This window comes from Erpetoichthys calabaricus, chromosome 10, assembly GCF_900747795.2.
Source record: "Erpetoichthys calabaricus chromosome 10, fErpCal1.3, whole genome shotgun sequence".
In the NCBI taxonomy this organism is placed as follows: Eukaryota; Metazoa; Chordata; class Cladistia; order Polypteriformes; family Polypteridae; genus Erpetoichthys; species Erpetoichthys calabaricus.
In genome coordinates, this window is record NC_041403.2 from 152,245,142 (window position 1) to 152,268,422 (window position 23,281).

At 42.6% G+C, this 23,281-nt stretch overlaps 1 protein-coding gene across 1 annotated transcript in view; it reads right to left on the reverse strand.

Moving 5' to 3' along the window:
- Window positions 1–8,605, reverse strand: part of LOC114659560 (bactericidal permeability-increasing protein-like) — a 64,756-nt gene extending 56,151 nt beyond the window's left edge. Inside the window, exon 1 of the mRNA XM_028812119.2 lies at window positions 8,498–8,605. The gene's annotated coding sequence lies outside the window, so the exon portion shown is untranslated. The remainder of the gene's footprint in view (window positions 1–8,497) is intronic.
- Window positions 8,606–23,281: the final 14,676 nt, after the last annotated feature.

Consider the following 23,281-nt stretch of genomic DNA (forward strand, 5'->3'; position numbering starts at 1 on the left):
CTTCCACCTGACTCCAACCTTGAATAAAGGGAGGCGGCCCCTTTTATAAGCACCCGGATATGTGCTCCAGGTGTGCTTCCGGCAATCTCCCACCGACACGCCCCAGTGTGGCAGAAGTGCCGGCTGCATTCCCAGAAGCACTCCGGGTGTCCCTGCTCTGCTTCCCCCCAGCACTTCCTGGTGTGGCGGAAGTGCTGAGGTCCAGGGCTCTCCAGGCATTGGGGCACCCCCTGGCGGAGACCACGGGCCACTACAGGGTTGAACTTCATAGCTCTGTACCCGTGGCCCCCAAAGGAACCAGGGCGGTCACCCCCTCGTGGTCTGGAGGAGGCACAAGCCCTCCTCCAGTATTCCTGGGTGTCCCAGATGGGTACCACCCCCAGCGGCATGCCACAATATATATGCAAGAAAAGTTCTGTGATATGGTTTGCAAATTTTTAGTCAGAGATCTGCAAAGGGAGAAGATGAGTCACATATCTTAAAATTGTTTTTTATTTGTAAGCTTTTGACAGCCTGCTAGGTGCCATCGTCTGTAAATGTAATCCTGATAGGACAGCTAAAAAAATACGCAAACTGTGTCACTAACCTCGCTTCCATATACAGGCATATACTGTATATACAGAGCATCCAGAAAGTATTCACAGCGCATCACTTTTTCCACATTTTGTTATGTTACAGCCTTATTCCAAAATGGATTAAATTCATTTTTTTCCTCAGAATTCTACACACAACGCCCCATAATAACAACGTGAAAAAAGTTTACTTGAGGTTTTTGCAAATTTATTAAAAATAAAAAAACTGAAGTCCCATGTACATAAGTATTCACAGCCTTTGCTCAATACTTTGTCGATGCACCTTTGGCAGCAATTACAGCCTCAAGTCTTGTTGAATATGATGCCACAAGCTTGGCACACCTATCCTCTTTGCAGCACCTCTCAAGCTCCATCAGGTTGGATGGGAAGCGTCGGTGCACAGCCATTTTAAGATCTCTCCAGAGATGTTCAATCCGATTCAAGTCTGGGCTCTGGCTGGGCCACTCAAGGACATTCACAGAGTTGTCCTGAAGCCACTCCTTTGATATCTTGGCTGTGTGCTTAGGGTCGTTGTCCTGCTGAAAGATGAACTGTCGCCCCAGTCTGAGGTCAAGAGTACTCTGGAGCAGGTTTTCATCCAGGATGTCTCTGTACATTGCTGCAGTCATCTTTCCCTTTATCCTGACTAGTCTCCCAGTTCCTGCCGCTGAAAAACATCCCCACAGCATGATGCTGCCACCACCATGCTTCACTGTAGGGATGGTATTGGCCTGGTGATGAGCGGTGCCTGGTTTCCTCCAAATGTGACGCCTGGCATTCACATCAAAGAGTTCAATCTTTGTCTCATCAGACCAGAGAATTTTCTTTCTCATGGTCTGAGAGTCCTTCAGGTGCCTTTTGGCAAACTCCAGGCGGGCTGCCATGTGCCTTTTACTAAGGAGTGGCTTCCGTCTGGCCACTCTACCATACAGGCCTGATTGGTGGATTGCTGCAGAGATGGTTGTCCTTCTGGAAGGTTCTCCTCTCTCCACAGAGGACCTCTGGAGCTCTGACAGAGTGACCATCGGGTTCTTGGTCACCTCCCTGACTAAGGCCCTTCTCCCTCGATCGCTCAGTTTAGATGGCCGGCCAGCTCTAGGAAGAGTCCTGGTGGTTTCGAACTTCTTCCACTTACGGATGATGGAGGCCACTGTGCTCATTGGGACCTTCAAAGCAGCAGACATTTTTCTGTAACCTTCCTCAGATTTGTGCCTTGAGACAATCCTGTCTCGGAGGTCTACAGACAATTCCTTTGACTTAATGCTTGGTTTGTGCTCTGACATGAACTGTCAACTGTGGGACCTTATATAGACAGGTGTGTGCCTTTCCAAATCATGTCCAGTCAACTGAATTTACCACAGGTGGACTCCAATGAAGCTGCAGAAACATCTCAAGGATGATCAGAGGAAACAGGATGGACCTGAGCTCAATTTTGAGCTTCATGGCAAAGGCTGTGAATACTTATGTACATGTGCTTTCTCAATTTTTTTATTTTTAATAAATTTACAAAAACCTCAAGCAAACTTTTTGCACGTTGTCATTATGGGGTGTTGTGTGTAGAATTCTGAGGTAAAAAATGAATTTAATACATTTTGGAATAAGGCTGTAACATAACAAAAGGTGGAAAAAGTGATGTGCTGTGAATACTTTCCGGATGCACTGTATCTATATATATATATATATATATATATATATATATATATATATATATTATATGTGGTGCTATATCAACCTGTGCTGCAACTAAAAAGAAAAAAAATGCAGACATTCTTGCACTGTAAAAAATGTCAGTAAATTTAACGGTAAAATACTGCAAATGGTGAAAGTAAAATACATTTTCTGAAAAAAAGGTAAGTTACGTTATGTTCTACTGAAAATTACTTGTATATCGATAATGATACATTACATTATTTTTTACAGCCAAGCCTTGTAAAATCAATATTTTTCTACCTTCAAACTACGCGCAGTACCGTTTACTGATACATTACAATTACACAGAAAATATCGCTGTTAATGTTACAGTGTAATCCATCCATCCATCAATCCTCTTCCGCTTATCCGAGGTCGGGTCGCGGGGGCAGCAGCATGAGCAGAGATGCCCAGACTTCCCTCTCCCCGGCCACTTCTTCTAGCTCTTCTGGGAGAATCCCAAGGCGTTCCCAGGCCAGTCGAGAGACATAGTCCCTCCAGCGTGTCCTGGGTCTTCCCCGGGGCCTCCTCCCGGTTGGACGTGCCCGGAACACCTCACCAGGGAGGCGTCCAGGAGGCATCCTGATCAGATGCCCGAGCCACCTCATCTGACTCCTCTCGATGCGGAGGAGCAGCGGCTCTACTCTGAGCCCCTCCCGGATGACTGAGCTTCTCACCCTATCTTTAAGGGAGAGCCCAGACACCCTGCGGAGGAAACTCATTTCAGCCGCTTGTATTCGAGATCTCGTTCTTTCGGTCACTACCCATAGCTCATGACCATAGGTGAGGGTAGGAACATAGGCAAAGCTCTCAATTTACCAGTCGATCTTTCTGCTCAGCTCCTTTTTCACCACGACAGACCGATGCAAAGCCCGCATCACTCCGGATGCCGCACCGATCCGCCTGTCGATCTCACGCTCCATTCTTCCCTCACTCGTGAACAAGACCCCGAGATACTTGAACTCCTCCACTTGGGGCAGGATCTCGCTCCCAACCCTGAGAGGGCACTCCACCCTTTTCCGGCTGAGGACCATGGTCTCGGATTTGGAGGTGCGGATTCCCATCCCAGCCGCTTCACACTCGGCTGCGAACCGATCCAGAGAGAGCTGAAGATCACGGCCTGATGAAGCAAACAGGACAACATCATCTGCAAAAAGCAGTGACCCAGTCCTGAGTCCACCAAACCGGACCCCCTCAACGCCCTGGCTGCGCCTAGAAATTCTGTCCATAAAAGTTAAGAACATAATCGGTGACAAAGGGCAGCCCTAGCGGAGTCCAACTCTCACTGGAAACGGGTTCGACTTACTGCCGGCAATGTGGACCAAGCTCTGGCACCGATCGTACAGGGACCGAACAGCCCTTATCAGGGGGTCTGGTACCCCATACTCCCGGAGCACCCCCCACAGGATTCCCCGAGGGACACGGTCGAACGTCTTTTCCAAGTCCACAAAACACATGTAGACTGGTTGGGCAAACTCCCATGCACCCTCCAGTTACAGTGTAAAACTGTTAAATAGCGAAGGTTAACAACTGTAAAATGTGAAACGTAAAGCGCTGTTTCAGTAACACCGAAGTAACGATATTTGCATAAGGACACGCCCCCTTTTACCGTATTGTTCCTGGTGAACCGCAGACCTTTGAACGGCACGGAAAAAGCTTCAACAAAGTCAGCCGACTTATTTTTCCCCAGTGAGCTGAAGTTTTTTGTGAGGCTATGGAAGCTGATTTATGGTGGGTTCTGTTCGATAAGCTGGCACACCTTGTAGGACACCAAACACCACAAAAGCAAACTTTATTTCTCCGCCCGACAATGTGTCAAAGCTTCTCAATGTATGTAACTAAACGTGTTTGCTATCGGTTGTTGTTACTTTATTGATGCAAACTTTGCAGTGTTGTTAGATCCTGACAATATTTTCTAAGGGTTTATTGATTTGCATTTTTATTATAGTGCAATGATTTCAGGTTATAGTTAAACATTCACTTCTATTGGAATGTGTTGTAAAGATACAACTGTTATTTACTACAAAGTTATATCGCACACCTTAAAATATTGTCACCTTATTTTTTACGGTAAAATTCTGGTAACCACCTCTGCCAGTACTTTACCGTAAATTTATTTATTTATTTTTTTTACAGTGTGCACTTCCCGAAGCCGTTTCTTCCAAAATTAAGTGCGCTCTTGTCAAAGGCTGTGAAATGCGCTATATAAAAGTGAGGTGAACTGTACAGTTACGACAGGCGAGTTGATTTCAGTTAACTTTATTAATAATTCGGCTTGTCATTATAAGCCCCCTTAATGCCTCTACAGAGAGAGTCTGCAGAACATGCAGAGATGTACGGGGGCGGCGGGCATGCAGCGATCAACCACTTAAAAGTCATTAAAGAGGAATAACAGTAATCAGGGGCAGAGCGGGAGATGTTTACTCGGCGGCCACTTCATTTATTATAACAAGAGAAACAAATGGCAAGCTGTTCGAAGTGCGTGTTCTGGCGTGCAGTGGGAAGCAGATTTTCACTTTCTTAAACATTCACTCTTATCCCGAGTTAACTTTTAGGGTGTCGTCCACGCCGACTCAAACCTGAGCCCTGGGTGCGCACGCGGCTGGCTGTTCCGATTACAATGCGTGTATGGCAAGCCAAATTATCATTTAGAGATATCTGAAAACATTTAAAGATATCTCCCAATATTTCAATTTATTTGATCGGTATTTACAGATATCTCTAAATAAATTGATCAAATACATTGACATATTTAGAGAGATCTTTAAATACTGATCAAATAAATTGAAATATTGGGAGATATCTTTAAATGTTTTCAAGATATCTCTAAATGTCAATCTGGTTTGCCATACGCGCGAGCACGGGAGCGGCTGACCCCCCCGCGCTGAATGGTCGTGTCATGGTGTTGTGATTTTTTTATTTTATTTTCAGGGACCCAGACTCGTCCTCCCTCCTTCATCATTTGCAGGGACCTGCGGTCAGGGAAGGCAGCTGTGGCGTCATCATGAAAAGTAAAAAAAACTAATAATGAGAACATAAAATAAATGTGTCCACTGGTCTGTTCTATAAATTTGTTTTCTGTATGATTCCAATACTTTTGATCATTTTTATAGTCAAAATCGCTGAATTGGCACATTTCCTGTTCAAATATCGGGGGTTGGGGGCGCAAACAATGGAGTCAGTCGAGCTGCAGTCAGGACAGGTTTAGGCCTCGGACAGATTCAGCGACCTGAGACATTCTGAGGCCCGTAAGATCACGCCCCTGTCAGCCGCATCTCTTTTGACTCCACCCACTTTCCACGCCGCCCCAGCCCCTGTGTTTGCGGTACACTTTTGTGCTAAATGCACTACAGGTATTATAGTAATGGTGGCAAACTGAACGTGTGTGGAAAAAAATCCATCCATTTTCCAACCTGCTGAATCCGAACACAGGGTCACGGGGGTCTGCTGGAGCCAATCCTAGCCAACACAGTGCGCAAGGCAGGAACCAAGGCATGGTGCCAACCCACCGCAGAACACACAAAAAAACACACACACACACGGGACAATTTAGAATCGCCAGTCCACCTAACCTGCATGTCTTTGGACTGTGGGAGGAAACCCAAGCAGAAATGGGGAGAACATGCAAACTCCAAGCAGGGAGGAACCAAGCGAACCCAGGTCTCCTTACTGCGAGGCAGCATCGCTACCACTGCGTCACCGTGGAAAAAAAAATTATTATAATTAAAAAAGCTTCACCATGATAAACTATCGTGTTAAAGTAATAAACGTCTCTTCGTACTTTCTGCGGGGTCGCGGTCCATCTCCAATGGGTACGCAAAGCCGGGCGAATCAAACGACTACTTTATACCACTTCGTGCTTCTGAGGGCAAGTGTGTCAGTTATCTGGAGCATAAACTCTGCAGCAATTAATGCATCGTTAATATTAATATTAAAATTGTGTACACCTGTCATAATACAGTACTAATGATATAACACAGAGAGGACCACAAAGACAGGACTCTAAAGAGCTCCTAAACGTCCAGCGCGTAGCATTACATATTTTGAGTGTTTACACAAATTATATGATTTATTCGATTCAGAAACTATAAGACTATGTAGTGTTAATCGTACTGAGTGCAGCATATCATTTATTCTTCTTCGTCTTCTTCCTTAGTATTTTCCCATTTTTATATGGGGTCACCTTTCTGATTACCAGTGTAGATCCTTAGCCACAGAGCCACTACTCCGTTCAGTGCAGCACATAACTAACGTTTTAAAAAGTGCAGTGTCATGAATGAGACCAGGCAAACATAGATATAAAACGTATATTATAAAATACAAAATGTTAAGATTTTTGTTCAGTTTGTTTCTAATATATGACACCAAAACAACTGCTTCGGATGCAGAACTGAAAGACCTCAATAGTTTAGAAATTTAATAAACGCTGAATACACATTTGAGTACAGAAAAACTGCGAAACAGGGGAATGACTGTGGAAGACTGTGGGTTCGCTTCCCGGTTCCTCCCTGTGTGGATAGCGCTTTGAGTACTGAGAAAAGCGCTATATAAAAGTAATGAATTATTATTATTTTATTAAGGGGGCGTCCACTTATGGACCTCATAAAGTGTCTGAAGTGCTCGGATCTGTCCGAGGCCTAAAACTGTCCTGACTGCGGCTGGACACTCCTCGAAACACGAGGTGCGCTATCCACGAGCCTCACCTCATGTCGGACTGCGCTCTCCCTCACACACTGGGTTGATGCGTGCGATTGGCGCCTGCCTGTTGCTGTCTCTCTGTATGTCGTTAATATAATATTTGCAGACACGTTTATTATACACCCTGACTTTCCACAGTCTGGCTAATATTTGTAATGAATGTATGTGACATATCGAGTCTTGCTGATCGGGACACAAAAGCGCAGTGAAAAGGCGCAAGGTGAGGCAGACAGTACTGTGCTGTCCTGAAGGGGGCGCATGTGAGCCCAATAGGTGCTCGTGGCTGCTGTTCTTTTACGCAGAGGCGCCAATAAAGTTAATAATAATAATAATAATAATTCATTACATTTATATAGCGCTTTTCTCAGCACTCAAAGCGCTATCCACACGGGGAGAAACCGGGAAGCAACCCCACAATCTTCCACAGTGTCCTTACTGCAAAGCAGCAGCACTACCACTGCCTTACCTGTGAGGACATAGCGATATCATAAAGTCAAGTGCTCTGCAGCGGTCCGTTTATTTTTATTTTTTTGTTCCGACTGACTGCCAAAATGGATGATTAAGACTTTTAATCCATCCATTATCCAACCCGCTATATCCTAACTACAGGGTCACGGGGGTCTGCTGGAGCCAATCACAGCCAACACAGGGCGCAAGGCAGGAAACAAACCCCGGGCAGGGCGACAGCCCACCGCAGAAGACTTTTAATACTAAAGTTAAATAAGGAGGACTTTTACAAAAAAGTGACGGAGATTTTCGTGGAGAAGGATAGGAGCATGGACTTCATTTACAAATAAAAGTAAGACCATAAACGGTTTTCAATTTTATAAAAACTAAGATCAGACTAAGAAAAAAGCAATCCAATATTTAAAAACTAAATTTTGACCTAAATAAAATATACCTTTGTTTTTCTTGTTATCCTTTTGTTGAACAGTCTGTATTAAAATTGATTAAAACGTCAGAATTTAAAGCTTCTAAAAACAACTAAATATTTCAATTAAGGTCAAAATTGAAATCAGTTTTTTTGTACACCCCTCTATAGTTTCATTTGTATTGAATGAGTATGAATTGTGGAATCGCAACGGCAAATTTAGAACACATGGAGGGTGCAGAACAAATGCGCTCTCTCCGCTGTCTATGCGGAAATAGGCGCCTTACCTGTGTGAGTGTAAAGAATGCTGATGAGATATGAAACATAACAAGTAGTCAATGTGCCAACTGAATCGTGAATAAGCGACTCTTTGGGTTCATATACAGTATTTGTAAATCTGACTCTGAAGGAGTCGCCAGCCATGAACCTCACCGCACGTCCCTGATCATTTGTAGCATTTCATTTCTTTATCACCGCCACGTAACGCACATCAAGTGAAGCGCAGCAGTCGGGGCAGCGCGTGCCCTATAGAGAGCTGGCGGGCAGATCTACACTAACCGCGGTCCAGGCCCTTTTTACTGAACTGCCTGCTTATTATTGGACCATCTTACATTTTCAGTGTTAACGCGAGAGGAGGCCAGTGAAGAGTTCAAGCGTCATCACCTACCTTACAGCTCCGAGTCCCTTGCCAAGTGGAATCGCCTGTTGCTGTCAACAAATGTGCCCAGCACAGCACGCAGAAAGTGTCGGTAACGAGGAAGAGGAAGTGCAGAGTGGGACGGCGGACCAGCCCAGACGTGAGTGTGTCACAGTGTTGGAGGAAATGCGTACACTCGTTTCACCAAACTCATTTTCAGTTCACCCACCCTGGTAAGGTATCACTCTTCAAAATGAAGGTGCTGGAGTGTGTCTTCAGAGCGATGTCAAACGCGTTGCTGCCTCGCAGTTAGGAGACCCGGGTTCGCTTCCCGGGTCCTCCCCGCGTGGAATTTGCATGTTCTCCCCGTGTCTGCATGGGTTTCCTCCCACACTCCAAAGACATGCAGGTTAGGTGGATTAGAGATTCTAAATTGGCCCGTGTTTGTGTGTGTCCTGCGGTGGGTTGGCATCCTGCCCGGGATTGGTTCCTGCCCTGTGTTGGCTGGGATTGGCTCCAGCAGACCCCCGTGACCCTGTGTTCGGATTCAGCGGGTTGGAAAATGGATGGATATAAAGGTCCCGGAAAGAACTTTTATTTATTTGGATCCATAACAGGCACCATGAACAGATGGCAACAGATGGGTCCTGATTTTAAAACACGTTTTATATGTTCATCTTTTCTTAATCTGTTAATGTCCTGCTAGGTAGTCTATCAGACAGGTTTCTTCTGCATTTTAGAAAGTTTTTCAAAGCCGAAAGAACCAACTTCTTATGCAAAGAACCTGTCCCAGAATGAAATGACACTTTATCATCAGCGAGCATCCACATCTTCTTCATTCTCAATGAGATCATTCTTTACTCATTCATTGAGATGAAATGGACTCTGAAATGATGAAGTATTTCGTGATCTACAAGACGACAACAACAACATTTATTTATATTGCACATTTTCATACAAAAAAGTAGCTCAAAGTGCTTTACATAATGAAGAAAAGAAAAATAAAAGACAAAGTAAGAAATTAAAATAAGACAACATTATTTAACATAGAATAAGAGTAAGGTCCTTATATAATATATATAATATAATAATTATCTATCTATTATAAAAAGAAATCCTGTCCTGGAAAGCAAAAAGCAAGTCTACGATACGAGATCTTCTCGTAAGACATTTTAAAGACCCGCGAGACACGCCGTACTTACAGTCTATTACATAGGACAATAGGCAGCAAAACATTCAGTCTTGTGAAGGATTTGAGCACACACAGATCCAGGGCTCTCAGCTCATATAAAGCGTATAAGGACAGACAGTATGTTATAAATTAAATGTCGACATATAAGCGAAGAAGAAAGCAGCGCGGAGAAAAGAGACTCAAATGCGTTGGACAGAAAAAAGAGCAAATAAAAGAATAATCGAGGTGCAAATTCAGAAAATAAGAAAAGTAATTATCAGCCCAGAACAAGTGGAATTGAAAAACAAAGCACGTCCAATCCGGCTCAGAATTAAATGACAGTGAGTAAAAGACAAAGTAGAACTTCATAGAGACGTTTACAAACGTTGGCGCTAAACACATGCAGAGCAGGTTAGAGATTATGAAACCAGTGAAATTAGAAAGGCTCAAAAAAAAAAAAAAAGGCGCTATACACATGTGGAGAAAGTTAAAGGATATGAAAGTAGGAAAATTAGAAAATATAAAAAAGAAAGTAAAGATCGCAGTAGCGCAAACAAACAAACTGCCTCATTTAACTATGCACCAGTCTAACTTTGATTTTGCACAATAATTACTACACTATTGCACCTTAACACTTAATTCTACTTTATTCACATCCATCCATTTTCCAACCCGCTGAATCCGAACACAGGGTCATGGGGGTCTGCTGGAGCCAATCCCAGGCAACACAGGGCGCAAGGCAGGAACCAATCCCGGGTTGGGTGCCAACCCACCGCAGCCTTATTCACATAATTTTACTTATTTATTATGTTCTACTATACTGTTATCTTTCAATCTATGACTTTTTGTTAATCTAACTGATATTCTTCTAACTTTGCACAGTTTTTGATAAGCGGATCAGGATGCATTTCACTGCGTGTTGTCCTCTATAACTATGCATGTGACAAATAAAGAATCTTGAGAATTTCAAAAACGGAGTTTACCGCACATGCATTTATTGGTTACTTTGTTCATGTATATATATTTATCTGTCTGCTTATTTAAAAAGCTACATTTACCCCAGGAGTCAAAAACGTTCTGTCTAGCCGTTGTTCAAAAACCTAGACAAAAGCTGGGGTATCACTTGGTAACCCCATGTACTTTTGGAACTGTGAGAGGAAAATAGCAGGACTTTACAGACAGGAGTCCAATGCAGAACTCTACTTACTTTTATACTTTGTAAAAAAAAAAATTATTAACTTCTGTTGATACAGATCGTTTTGTCTGTGCTGAAATTCCAAACAGAAAAACCTGTCCTGACCTCATTAAAAAGATTCAGCATATTGGGACTCTCAAGATTACAAATATTGTTTTTACAGAAGTTCTGAAATAAAAGTGAAACTAATGAAATAGCAACAATTCGCCTCACGCCTGGACAAACTGGTGAGGAAGGCAGGCTCTATTGTTGGCATGGAGCTGGACAGTTTAACATCTGTGGCAGAGCGAAGGGCGCTCAGCAGGCTCCTGTCAATCATGGAGAATTCACTGCATCCACTTAATAGTATCATCTCCAGACAGAGGAGCAGCTTCAGCAACAGACTGCTGTCACCGTCCTGCTCCACTGACAGATTGAGGAGATCGTTCCTCCCCCAAACTATGCGACTCTTTAATTCCACACATGGGGTAAACGTTAACATTTAACATTATACAAAGTTATTGTCTGTTTTTCACCTGCATTATTATCATTCTTTAATTTAATATTATTTATTGTATCAGTATGCTGCTGCTGGAGAATGTGAATTTCCCATTGGGATTAATAAAGTATCTATCTATCTATCTATCTATCTATCTATCTATCTATCTATCTATCTATCTATCTATCTATCTATCTATCTATCTATCTTAAAAGTGTGTATCCGGAAAACCAAACACGGGGGTTGGCGAGCGAAGCCCCCTAGTATAATAATAATATATAATAATTATATAAGACAATAGTTTTCGAATTGAATTAACATTTTCCAAATGATTGGTGTCGATAATTTGTAGAGGTTTAGAATTGTAATCTTTATTTTGCTTTTCTACTTCATTCATTTGGCCAAGTAAGGTTTTGAGTTATCAAAGATGTTGTTTTGAATTCTGTCCAATGTTTCTTTCTGTTTGTTAGGCCTTCGGTTTTACTACAAATGTTAAGTAGTACTTCATGTGTTGAATGAAGACAAAGGTTCAAGTATGTCTGCAAGGTACTGTAGCATTATGTTCCAAATATGCATAATGTCATCCTGATTGCTTGGTTTAAAAATAATTATTATATGATATAAATATTATGTACAATAGAAATCATTCTCCACAATCATATGCTGTAAAGGACTGAATTCCTCAGTGAGATCAAAGCAGATGATTCATTGTTTGCTTTGATTTACAAATATAAAGAGATGTTACTAGAGGACCGTGCTGAGTGTAGGGGATGTAGGCCTTGCTAGAGCTTCCCTCACAGCTTACACACTTTTCTTCAGGTCCTTCATATTCCTTCCACTCATTCAAAGATGTCCAGTTTGAGTAGGTTGGGCTGGTAGAGCTCTTGTTTTAACTGCAGCCCTTACACCATATAGTGCCTTCTCCCATTGTGCCTTTCTTAACCCTAGCTAGGGCACACATTATAGGGACAACATTATTGTATTATGTCCTTCTTCTTCTTCTTTTGGCTACACCCATTAGGGGTTGCCAGAGCGGATCATTACAGTGTCTATAAAATGTATTCAGCCCCTGGGAGGTTTTCATTCAACATGAATCAGCGTGGATTTAATTGGACTTTTTTGCCATTGATCAGCAGACAAAGACTCCTTAATGTCACAGTGAAAACAGATCTGTGCAAGTGCACTAAATGAATTACAGATATAAAACACAAAACAATTTACTGTTTTTAAGTATTCGCCCCCTTCAAGTCAGTGTTTAGTAGATGACAGCCTTCAGTCTGTGCCCAAGTCTCTCTCAATCAGCTTTGACATTTTTTTCTTCTCCATTCTTCTTTGCACAACGTCTCTGTCAGGTGTCATGGAGATCGAGACTTGTCAAGTCCACACATAAACTCTAAACTGGATTGAGATCTGAACTCTGACTTAGCCACTTCAAGTCGCTCACGCGCAGAGCTGGTTTTAGGATTTTTGCTGCCCCAGGCGAAGTTGTAAATGGCGCCCCGCCATGCCCTTTGCTTTGAGAGGAATCATCGGTGCCAGACCTGTACATTGAGACCTGAGGACAGCAAAGTGTTTAGGACCTCAAGTTCACAATTTGAGAATGTCGCGTTATAGCAATGTCTGTTTACAAGACTGTCTCGGAAACATACACTCTTGAGGGGTGCCATTTCAGAAAACAAGAAGGAATTGAAAAGTATTAGTAGTCTTTGTTTGTTGCTTTTAACGTTTCTCTGAAGAATATTGAGAAACACTTTATTATTTAAATCCAAGTTACCCCATTTAGAGTTATCTGTTTAAACCACAAGCTAAATGTGTACCTTTTGATGATGGTGATATTCTGTATGTATATACATCCACCCCTCACACACAATTACAGCAGCCCAGGTCAGCAGAGAGCTGAGGAGACTTTGTGCCAGCAAAGCAGTAGGTCCAGACAGAGCATAGCCACGACTGCTGAAGGCCTGTAAGTTGGAGCTGGAGAGTCTTCTACAGCGCATCTTCAACCTGAGCCTGGAACAGGGGAGAGTCCTGAGGCTTTGGAAAACATCTTGCATCACCCCAGTCCTAAAGGTATCACGTCCTAGTGAGCTGAATGACTTCCGGCCTGTCGCTCTGATGTCACATGTGATGAAGACCATAGAGCGGCTGCTGCTTCACTACCTGAAGCCACAGGTCTGCCACGCCCTCGATGCTCTGCAGTTCGCATACCAGGAGAAGGTGGGAGTGGAGGATGCCATCATCTATATGCTACACCTATCCCTCTCTCAGTTGCACAGAGGCAGTGGTGCTGTAAGAATTATGTTTCTGGACTTCTCTAGCACCTTCAACACTATCCAACCTCTGCTACTTAGGGACAAGTTGACAGAGATGGGAGTAGATTCATACCTGGTGGCATGGATCGTGGACTATCTTAAAGACAGACCTCAGTATGTGCGTCTCGGGAAATGCAGGTCTGACATTGTGGTCAGCAACACAGGAGCGCCACAGGGGACTGTACTGTACTGGACTGTACTTTCTCCAGTCCTGTTCAGCCTATATACATCAGACTTCCAATACAACTCAGAGTCCTGCCACGTGCAAAAGTTCGCTGACGACACTGCTATCGTGGGCTGCATCAGGAGTGGGCAGGAGGAGGAATATAGGAACCTCATCAAGGACTTTGTTAAATGGTGCAACTATAAAACTGAACACCAGAAAAACCAAGGAGCTGGTGGTGGACTTTAGGAGGACCAGGCCGCTCATGGATCCCGTGATCATCAGAGGTGACTGTGTGCAGAGGGTAAAGACCTTTAAATATCTGGGAGTGCAGTTGGATGATAAATTGGACTGGACTGCCAATACTGAAGCTCTGTGTAAGAAAGGACAAAGCCGACTATACTTCCTTAGAAGGCTGGCGTCCTTCAACATCTGCAATAAGATGCTGCAGATGTTCTATCAGACGGTTGTGGCGAGCGCCCTCTTCTACGCGGTGGTGTGCTGGGGAGGCAGCATAAAGAAGAGGGACACCTCACGCCTGGACAAACTGGTGAGGAAGGCAGGCTCTATTGTTGGCATGGAGCTGGACAGTTTGACATCTGTGGCAGAGCGACGGGCGCTGAGCAGACTCCTGTCAATCATGGAGAATCCACTGCATCCACTAAACAGGATCATCTCCAGACAGAGGAGCAGCTTCAGGGACAGACTGAGGAGATCATTCCTCCACCACACTATGCGACTCTTCAATTCCACCCGGGGGGGGGGTAAACGTTAACATTATACAAAGTTATTGTCTGTTATACTTGCATTGTTATCACTCTTCAATTTAATATTGTTTTTATCAGTATGCTGCTGCTGGAGTATGTGAATTTCCCCTTGGGATTAATAAAGTATCTATCTATCTATCTATCTATCTATCTATCTATCTATCTATCTATCTATCTATCTATCTATCTATCTATCTATCTATCTATCTATCTATCTATCTATCTACAGTGCATCTGGAAAGTATTCACAGCGCATCACTTTTTCCACATTTTGTTATGTTACAGCCTTATTCCAAAATGGATTAAATTCATTTTTTTCCTCAGAATTCTACACACAACACCCCATAATGACAATGTGAAAAACATTTACTTGATGTTTTTGCAAATTTATTAAAAATAAAAAAACTGAGAAACCCATGTACATAAGTATTCACAGCCTTTGCTCAATACTTTGTCGATGCACCTTTGGCTGCAATTACAGCCTCAAGTCTTTTTGAATATGATGCCACAATCTTGGCACACCTATCCTTGGCCAGTTTCGCCCATTCCTCTTTGCAGCACATCTCAAGCTCCATCAGGTTGGATGGGAAGCGTCGGTGCACAGCCATTTTATGATCTCTCCAGAGATGTTCAATCGGATTCAAGTCTGGGCTCTGGCTGGGCCACTCAAGGACATTCACAGAGTTGTCCTGAAGCCACTCCTTTGATATCTTGGCTCTGTGCTTAGGGTCGTTGTCCTGCTGAAAGATGAACCGTCGCCCCAGTCTGAGGTCAAGAGCACTCTGGAGAAGGTTTTCATCCAGGATGTCTCTGTACATTGCTGCAGTCATCTTTCCCTTTATCCCGACTAGTCTCCCAGTTCCTGCTGCTGAAAAACATCCCCACAGCATGATGCTGCCACCACCATGCTTCACTGTAGGGATGGTATTGGCCTGGTGATGAGCGGTGCCTGGTTTCCTCCAAACGTGACGCCTGGCATTCACACCAAAGAGTTCAATCTTTGTCTCATCAGACCAGAGAATTTTCTTTCTCATGGTCTGAGAGTCCTTCAGGTGCCTTTTGGCAAACTCCAGGCGGGCTGCCATGTGCCTTTTACTAAGGAGTGGCTTCCGTCTGGCCACTCTACCATACAGGCCTGATTGGTGGATTGCTGCAGAGATGGTTGTCCTTCTGGAAGGTTCTCCTCTCTCCACAGAGGACCTCTGACAGAGTTACCATCGGGTTCTTGGTCACCTCCCTGACTAAGGCCCTTCTCCCCCGATCGCTCAGTTTAGATGGCCGGCCAGCTCTAGAAAGAGTCCTGATGGTTTCGAACTTCTTCCACTTACGGATGATGGAGGCCACTGTGCTCATTGGGACCTTCAAAGCAGCAAACATTTTTCTGTAACCTTCCTCAGATTTGTGCCTCGAGACAATCCTGTCTCGGAGGTCTACAGACAATTCCTTTGACTTCATGCTTGGTTTGTGCTCTGACATGAACTGTCAACTGTGGGACCTTATATAGACAGGTGTGTGCCTTTCCAAATCATGTCCAGTCAACTGAATTTACCACAGGTGGACTCCAATGAAGCTGCAGAAACATCTCAAGGATGATCAGGGGAAACAGGATGCACCTGAGCTCAATTTTGAGCTTCATGGCAAAGGCTGTGAATACTTATGTACATGTGCTTTCTCAGTTTTTTTATTTTTAATAAATTTGCAAAAACATCAAGTAAACGTTTTTCACGTTGTCAGTATGGGGTGTTGTGTGTAGAATTCTGAGGAAAAAAATGAATTTAATCCATTTTGGAATAAGGCTGTAACATAACAAAATGTGGAAAAAGTGATGCGCTGTGAATACTTTCCAGATGCACTGCATATTTATATATATGTATATTGGCCAGTTTATCCCATTCTTCATGGCAGATCCTCCCCTTAGATTGGATGGGAAGCGTCTAAACAGCCATCTTCAGGTCTCTCTGCACATGTTCTTTAGAGTTTCAGTCTGGGCTATGACTGGGCCACTCAAGAGACACTCAGAGATTTGTCCTAAAGCCAGTCCAGCATTGCCTTGCTTGTATGTTTCAGTTCATTGTCATGCTGAAAGATGAGCAGTCACCCCAGCCTGATGTCTCATACAGGTTTTTTTCAGGGACCCCTCTGTATTTAGCTCCATTCCCTCAGTTCTGACCAGTCTCCTTCTCCCCACCTCCATAGCTTGAGGCAGCTGCCAACATGCTTCATCGTAAGGATGGTATCAGGCAGGTGATGATCAGCAAAGTTCTACCCATAGAGATCCATTTTTGTCTCATCAGACCAGTGTGTGGTTTTCATTTTCCTGCTGCTCTCAGAGTCCTTTGAACTGTCAAATTCCTTTTAACTCTAGAGCAGCACTGCCAAATCTACCATCAGGGTGACTCAAGTGCTCACCCTAAGGTCCTGCTCACAAAGGTGGCATTCATATATGCCAGAAAAAGATGCTTAATGAAAGATAAAGCCTATGAGTTTTTATTGACCACACAGGCCCTCACAGCAGACTCGCGTTTCAAGTCTCACAGCGCTTATCCCTTAAACACGTCCAGGAAGGCTCAGCTTCTGTAGTCGACTTTAATTGAGAGGAGACCTGTTGGTCAACAGCAGGAATGGGATTGTTTGGCGATGGGTTCTAGCTCTTTAGAGTAAATGCAGTCATTAACGCCTAAAACAGGAATGTTTAGGAGAGCCCCACACGCCTAAAACTAACACTTCTTTAATCGTTTTATTACTGGGTTGTGTAGTTCCTTATTGGACTATTGCTTGGCAAAGCACCATTCATTCTGGGACGGGTTCTTCATGAAGTTGATTCTTTGTGCTTTGAAAAACTTTCTAATATCTAGGAAAAAAATCTTTAATGTCTGGTAGGCCACTGAGCAGGACACTAACAGAGCAAGAAACCCTGATGCAGTGAGAGTCCTTTTAAAATGATGAGCCGTTGGCATTACACATGGCTACTTACTGTACAGAGCTTGTTGCAGATCTAAAAAATAAAAGTTCTTTCTGCCACCTTCAGGTGAGAGGACTTTTGGGAGCCAAACAAGTAGAACCGCTCTGAAGAACTCTGAAGTGTGCACGTATCCTTATGGTAATAAACCTGTCCTGACAAACCTAAATAAAACCTTTTTCTTTTTAAACAGAAATACGAGTGAGCAGGGGGTGGTCAGAGCAGTCACCTTGATGGGATGTCGTGCTGCGAAAAGAGAAAGCAGAACGCCATTCAAAGAACAAGCCGAGTGGTGCAGCAAAAAGGGGAAATTAAAGGGAGAAGCAAAAGACGTTCCTTTTAAATTTATTTATTTTACCATAATGACATTGGCAAGCCTAAAAATAAATTCATAAATGAATAAATGATGATTTGAATGAGCTGTAAATACCGCAGTTGAGGCTAATAAGGCTGACCTCGCCGATCTGAGATGATGAGAGCAGAAGAGAGCGAGACCACTGTAAGAAATCCGACCTGAATCAAGAAATTCGTGTACAGTCTTTCATTTTATTTGATGTAAGTATACAAACCCAAAACACTCCGTTATGTATCGCATTTTTACCCCAAGGTGGCATCATCCTTTTACAAAAATTGAATGGAGACAACAGTGCCGGTCATTGGTAATTTGGAGTCTTGGTCGTTGGTGTTTGTGAAGACGGCGCCCCCTGGTGTCCATATATTTCAGTGTAGACTCAGACGACTGATTGGGTGCCGAGCGCTCGCCCCTACAGCAACATCAACGGCGCCCCCCTGCCTCAGTGTACATGGAGTACGCGCCCCTTCGTTTACAGTGCCCTCCATAACGTTTTGGACAGGCCCGTTTTTTTGCCTTCATTTAACTCCACAGTTTAAAATTACAAATCTAACAATTCAGACTTTGGGGTTAAAGTGAATATTGCAGACTTTCATTTCAGGGGACCAAGATGAGTTTGATTATTTAAGAAGCTGGTTGGAGTTTGGGAGCCTCGCTTAGCTGGTCATCTGGTGGCTCGCTGGACACCTTATTTCTGTTTGGGTGCCATTTAATGAAACAGATTTGGATGTGAGTGTCAGTAGGCTTTGTGCCCCGGGAACCAAGTTACCCAAACTATTTTATGACATTTCAGTAATTATTTCAGTAATTATTTAGCACTCTGATGCTGATCTTTCGGATCATAAAATAGTCATTATGACAGCAATTGATGAGAAGAATTCATAATTAATTGCAGAATTACGGTATTTGGCATAATTCTTGAGATATTTTCAAAAATTCCTTTGAGGGTTCCTCTGGAGTGCCTCTTTCTGTCTCACGATTTGGCTCAAAAACTAATCAGCACATCGTCGTCTCATAATGAGCTTAAGTTTCGAGTGTTTTTTCCATCAAGCCATTTTAGCTCTAGACCAGCGGTTCTCAAACTGGGACGGTTGAAGCGATTTCGGTGGGACGGTGAGAAATGATTGCATATTTATACTATTTATATTTTTATAATTATTTACCTTTACCATCCGAGGGGTAAGTGACTGAGCTCCATCGTTACCCCCACTACATAGACCCGACCACTAATCCCACCATTATCGCTCGGCAAAAAAACAGCCTTTATTATTTTTATCATAATCTTTCGTAGAATCAAAACACTCGCAAACAGTTTTCGAATACTTTAGAAGCAAATAAGAGCGCTAAAGGTGGATACAGATAATCAACAAACAACATATTTTACATTTTTTTGTGTTTTTAAGTGTTGAAATTGCCCGCTCAACGCAAATGGTTAAGGCAAATCAGATGCATCCATCCCATTCAAATTTTAACTTAAATTTAATAACTAAGATGTACGTAATATTTTCTGAATAAATAATTGTTTGTTATAAAATGTTTTATTCACAGCAGCCTGTACCTATGCAGTGCCGCGCAGTGGGTATGTGGCACCCTTGTGCAAAGTATTTGGCATCCCAATTTTCTTGAAATAATATTGATTTTTAAATTTTTAATAAAAGGGTCTGCAAGCCGTCGAACAATTTTTAAAGGGACCGCCACGCAAGAAATTCTAAAGAACTTTGAGAACCGCTGCTCTACACTGTCTTCGAGAAACTGTGATACACAGACGCGCACACACCCAACATCGAGATATCAATGTTTTCAATGCTATCAATGGACCCTAAAACATCGAGATCCATCGAAAACCGGAGATCAAAATTTTCGATGAATCTAAAGCTTCCGCTGCTCCCTCATAAACGATAGGTTATGGTGATGGCAATAATGAAGCAATTCAGAGGACTGATTCTTCAAAAACACATCAATTGAAGGAAAATTAAGTTAATTAGCAGCAAGAACTGGACATTAATTAATAAAAGGGTTAGAATGAAAACCACCGCCACAATAACGCTCCAGGACTGGAGTTGGAAACCCCTGGTCTAATGAAATCCATTCATTTGTCCCCTATTGAAAATATGACTGATGCTGGCATTGACTCAGCATTTTGGTTGAGTTGTAGCAGCAGAACAAGCATCCAAAGACAGCAATCTACAGTAACATCACTTTTTTTTTTAATGGCAGACCCCGTATGTGGGCCTTTTGTGGAAGTTATTGGCAAAATAGTCTGACAGGGCCAGGAGTTGTTCTCAAATGTCTGAGGAGACCCTTTAAAAAGTGTAGCGGGGCTACATAGTAATAGTGTATTCGATGTTTGTGCTGAGTGCGTGTTGTTTCCATCGTCCCGTTTACTGTTCGTTATGTGTACGTCAGTGAATGTTGTCCCCGTAAGTGCAGAGGGGACGGATGAGGGAGGGAGACCGCAGCCCCAACATGGAAAGCACCTGTTCACATTCAGTTACATTCGGCTCATTACTATTTAAACGATCAGGAGGGAAAGAGGAGGAGAGGGGAGGAAGGAGAAAGACGGAGATTTCATTTAACGACAACAGACCATCATTTCCTGCTATTTTTCACATCGCGCCTGGTACCCTGTTTGTTTCTCATTCTGCTGGATTCACGACAGTTCAGTCATCGCCAGAAACCCCGGGGTTGGACTTCATTATCCATCATACGACGATGAAACACGGTGAGATTGTTCCATTTATTTGGGAGATTCAAACACATCCATTTTTTCTTGATCAGTCATCCGTATTCAGGACAGTAATATACCTGGACTCAAGTTCATGTTCGTTGTCATTTAAGTATTCACTCATTATGGTTATTTGTGCTGTGTGTGTTATACGTTACAGGGGCAAGGGACGGTTTGTTATTGCATATATAATTATATATATATTATTAACAATATAAACATATATAAACAATAATAACAATATTATATATTAATATTGTTTTTGTATCAGTAAGGTGCTGCTGGAGTATGTGAATTACCCCTTGGGATTAATAAAGTATCTATCTATCTATCTATCTATATGGTGTTTTCACATTGCTGCTTTGGTGGAGGGATATATATATATATATAATATATATATATATATATATATATATATTCACGGCATTCGAAGTCTGTGTCACAATCTGATAGTGTGGGTGGTTACCTACCAGGTAACGCTTTGTGGTTGGCCAGCAATCTGCTAACATCCGCCACGGTGCCCTCAGTTTGTGAAGAGCAGATCATAGAATGGTTGAAATAGTTTACTGTCAAATAAATGCAAAGAGTACACGACACGTGTTTCGCCCTCATTCTGACGCCGTGGCGCAACGTTAGGGGCATCGCCTCTGACACTGACGTCCAAGGTTCGATTCCCGAGAGGGAGTGCAGTGGAGTGTGTACACCTGATGAGCCCAGAATGAGGGCGAAACACGTGTCGTGTACTCTTTGCATTTATTTGACAGTAAACTATTTTAACCATATATATATATATATATATATATATATATATATATATATATATATATATATAATATATTTTCTATGTGGGAGATTTGCATTATTGTTTTTGTTATTGTGTTTCATTTAATATATTTATACACATTTTACATATCTGCTTTTGTGTGCTTGTGTTTAACCGTCGATTGAGGGGAAAAATATTATTTGTTAGAGGTACGGCTTGGTATATGTAGGTTCGCCTCAGTAATTCATCCAGGCCACAGGTCTCGGTAGTGTAGCTTCCGGTTGGGTAAGGGGTCGGCCGTTACAAAAGTGTGCAGTGAAAAACAGAAATCCTGTGCCGTAAAGGCTACACCAGCAGGGCTTTCGCCTAAAAAACACACAACGCCAATTCCTCCAGTCTGTGAATTTTAAACTGCCACCGGGGTATCAGGGAGACAGGAAAAGATACTAACAACACTAAGATACTAAACCAAAGACTTGACACTGAGAGAAAATAAAAAGCTAAAACTGCAATAATCCATTCAGGAGTTCAGTAGCACAGGGTGACGGAAGCTTAATAATTCATTTGCACGTTGTAATGAGTGCGGTGACTGTGGAGGAAGGCAGACAGACAGACACATGTAGACCACTCACTGGTGTAGCTAAAGGCGGGCTGAGGGGGTGGTCCACATTTTTGGGGGTGGCATTATTGGCCCAGAGGCTCAGTACAATTTGTGTGTAAGCAGCAGGGTTCAGAAAAATATCACTCATGAATGAAAAAAGTAAAATTCTCTGATTTTTATCCACAAATGCTTCAAAAATAATTCTCAGACTGTCCTTCTGTGATGGCATCAAACACAGCAGTTGAAATTTATGAGGCAATAACAAAAATAAACAAACATTACACCGATAATTTCTAGGAAGATAAACAACTAATTTACAATTTATAATTTTGTTTCGTTATCAATCCGATTGCGTTCTTGCTCTGCCCAGAAAACATCCGCACCTATCACTACACTGGTTCTGGTTTTTGCAGCATAATTATATTAAACTAATAATTAGAACACAGCTTATCAGTATGTCTATACTATATTCTTGGCTAGTTAATGCTTATAATTAATTATATGTGAAAAATTATTGCTGGTTCTCTTTATATGAATACATTTATCTTAATTTTTCTCTATATGTCATTTTAATTTTCTATTTAAATAGGTTAACATATTCAAATATGTTGGAGGGCAGCAAATTTCACTCCTGGTTGGCTTACAGAGCCAAACGTATAACACAATCCCACATATAAAGAAAACCCATGCCAACAGAGAGAGTGCCCGGATTTGAAGTTGCGTCAAAGGAGTGGTGGCTCTGAGGCCGGGGGTCTGCACTGCTGGTTCAAATCCTGTAAACGCCAGAAGCGGTTGCACTCCATTGGGCCCTGGGCATGACATTAGTCTGCGTCCAGCCTTGCAAGTAGGCCCTCCAACTTGTAGGTTGGCGACTGGATTGGCACACCAGCCGCCATAAAAAAAAAAAAACTCACATTGTTCCATTCCATCTGAACTAGTGTGGTGCTGAGGTGTCACCCGCTGCACTCGGGTCCTAATCTGGGGTCCTGAGGTGGTTTGTCATATGGTGGGTACGGCAACACGCTGTATAAGTGCAGGCTCCTAACCCCTCTCAAAGTTCCAATCACTTCGTTAAATCATTTTATTCTGTGAAAGTACCAACTGCAATTCCACCTTTGAACAAGAGTATAAGGTATTGTTGCTTAACAATGACAGTAACCTTGGAAGAAAATATGCGATGGCATTATCCGAGTAATCTTGGTTTACGCAACTGCTGTTTTTGTATTGACATGTTTTGCATTCCAATTCAAAGGAATTCAAAGAAACATTTGGCTGTTTCTGTACATTTATTTGGAAAGCCACCAGTCTTTAAACACAAAAGAAAATGA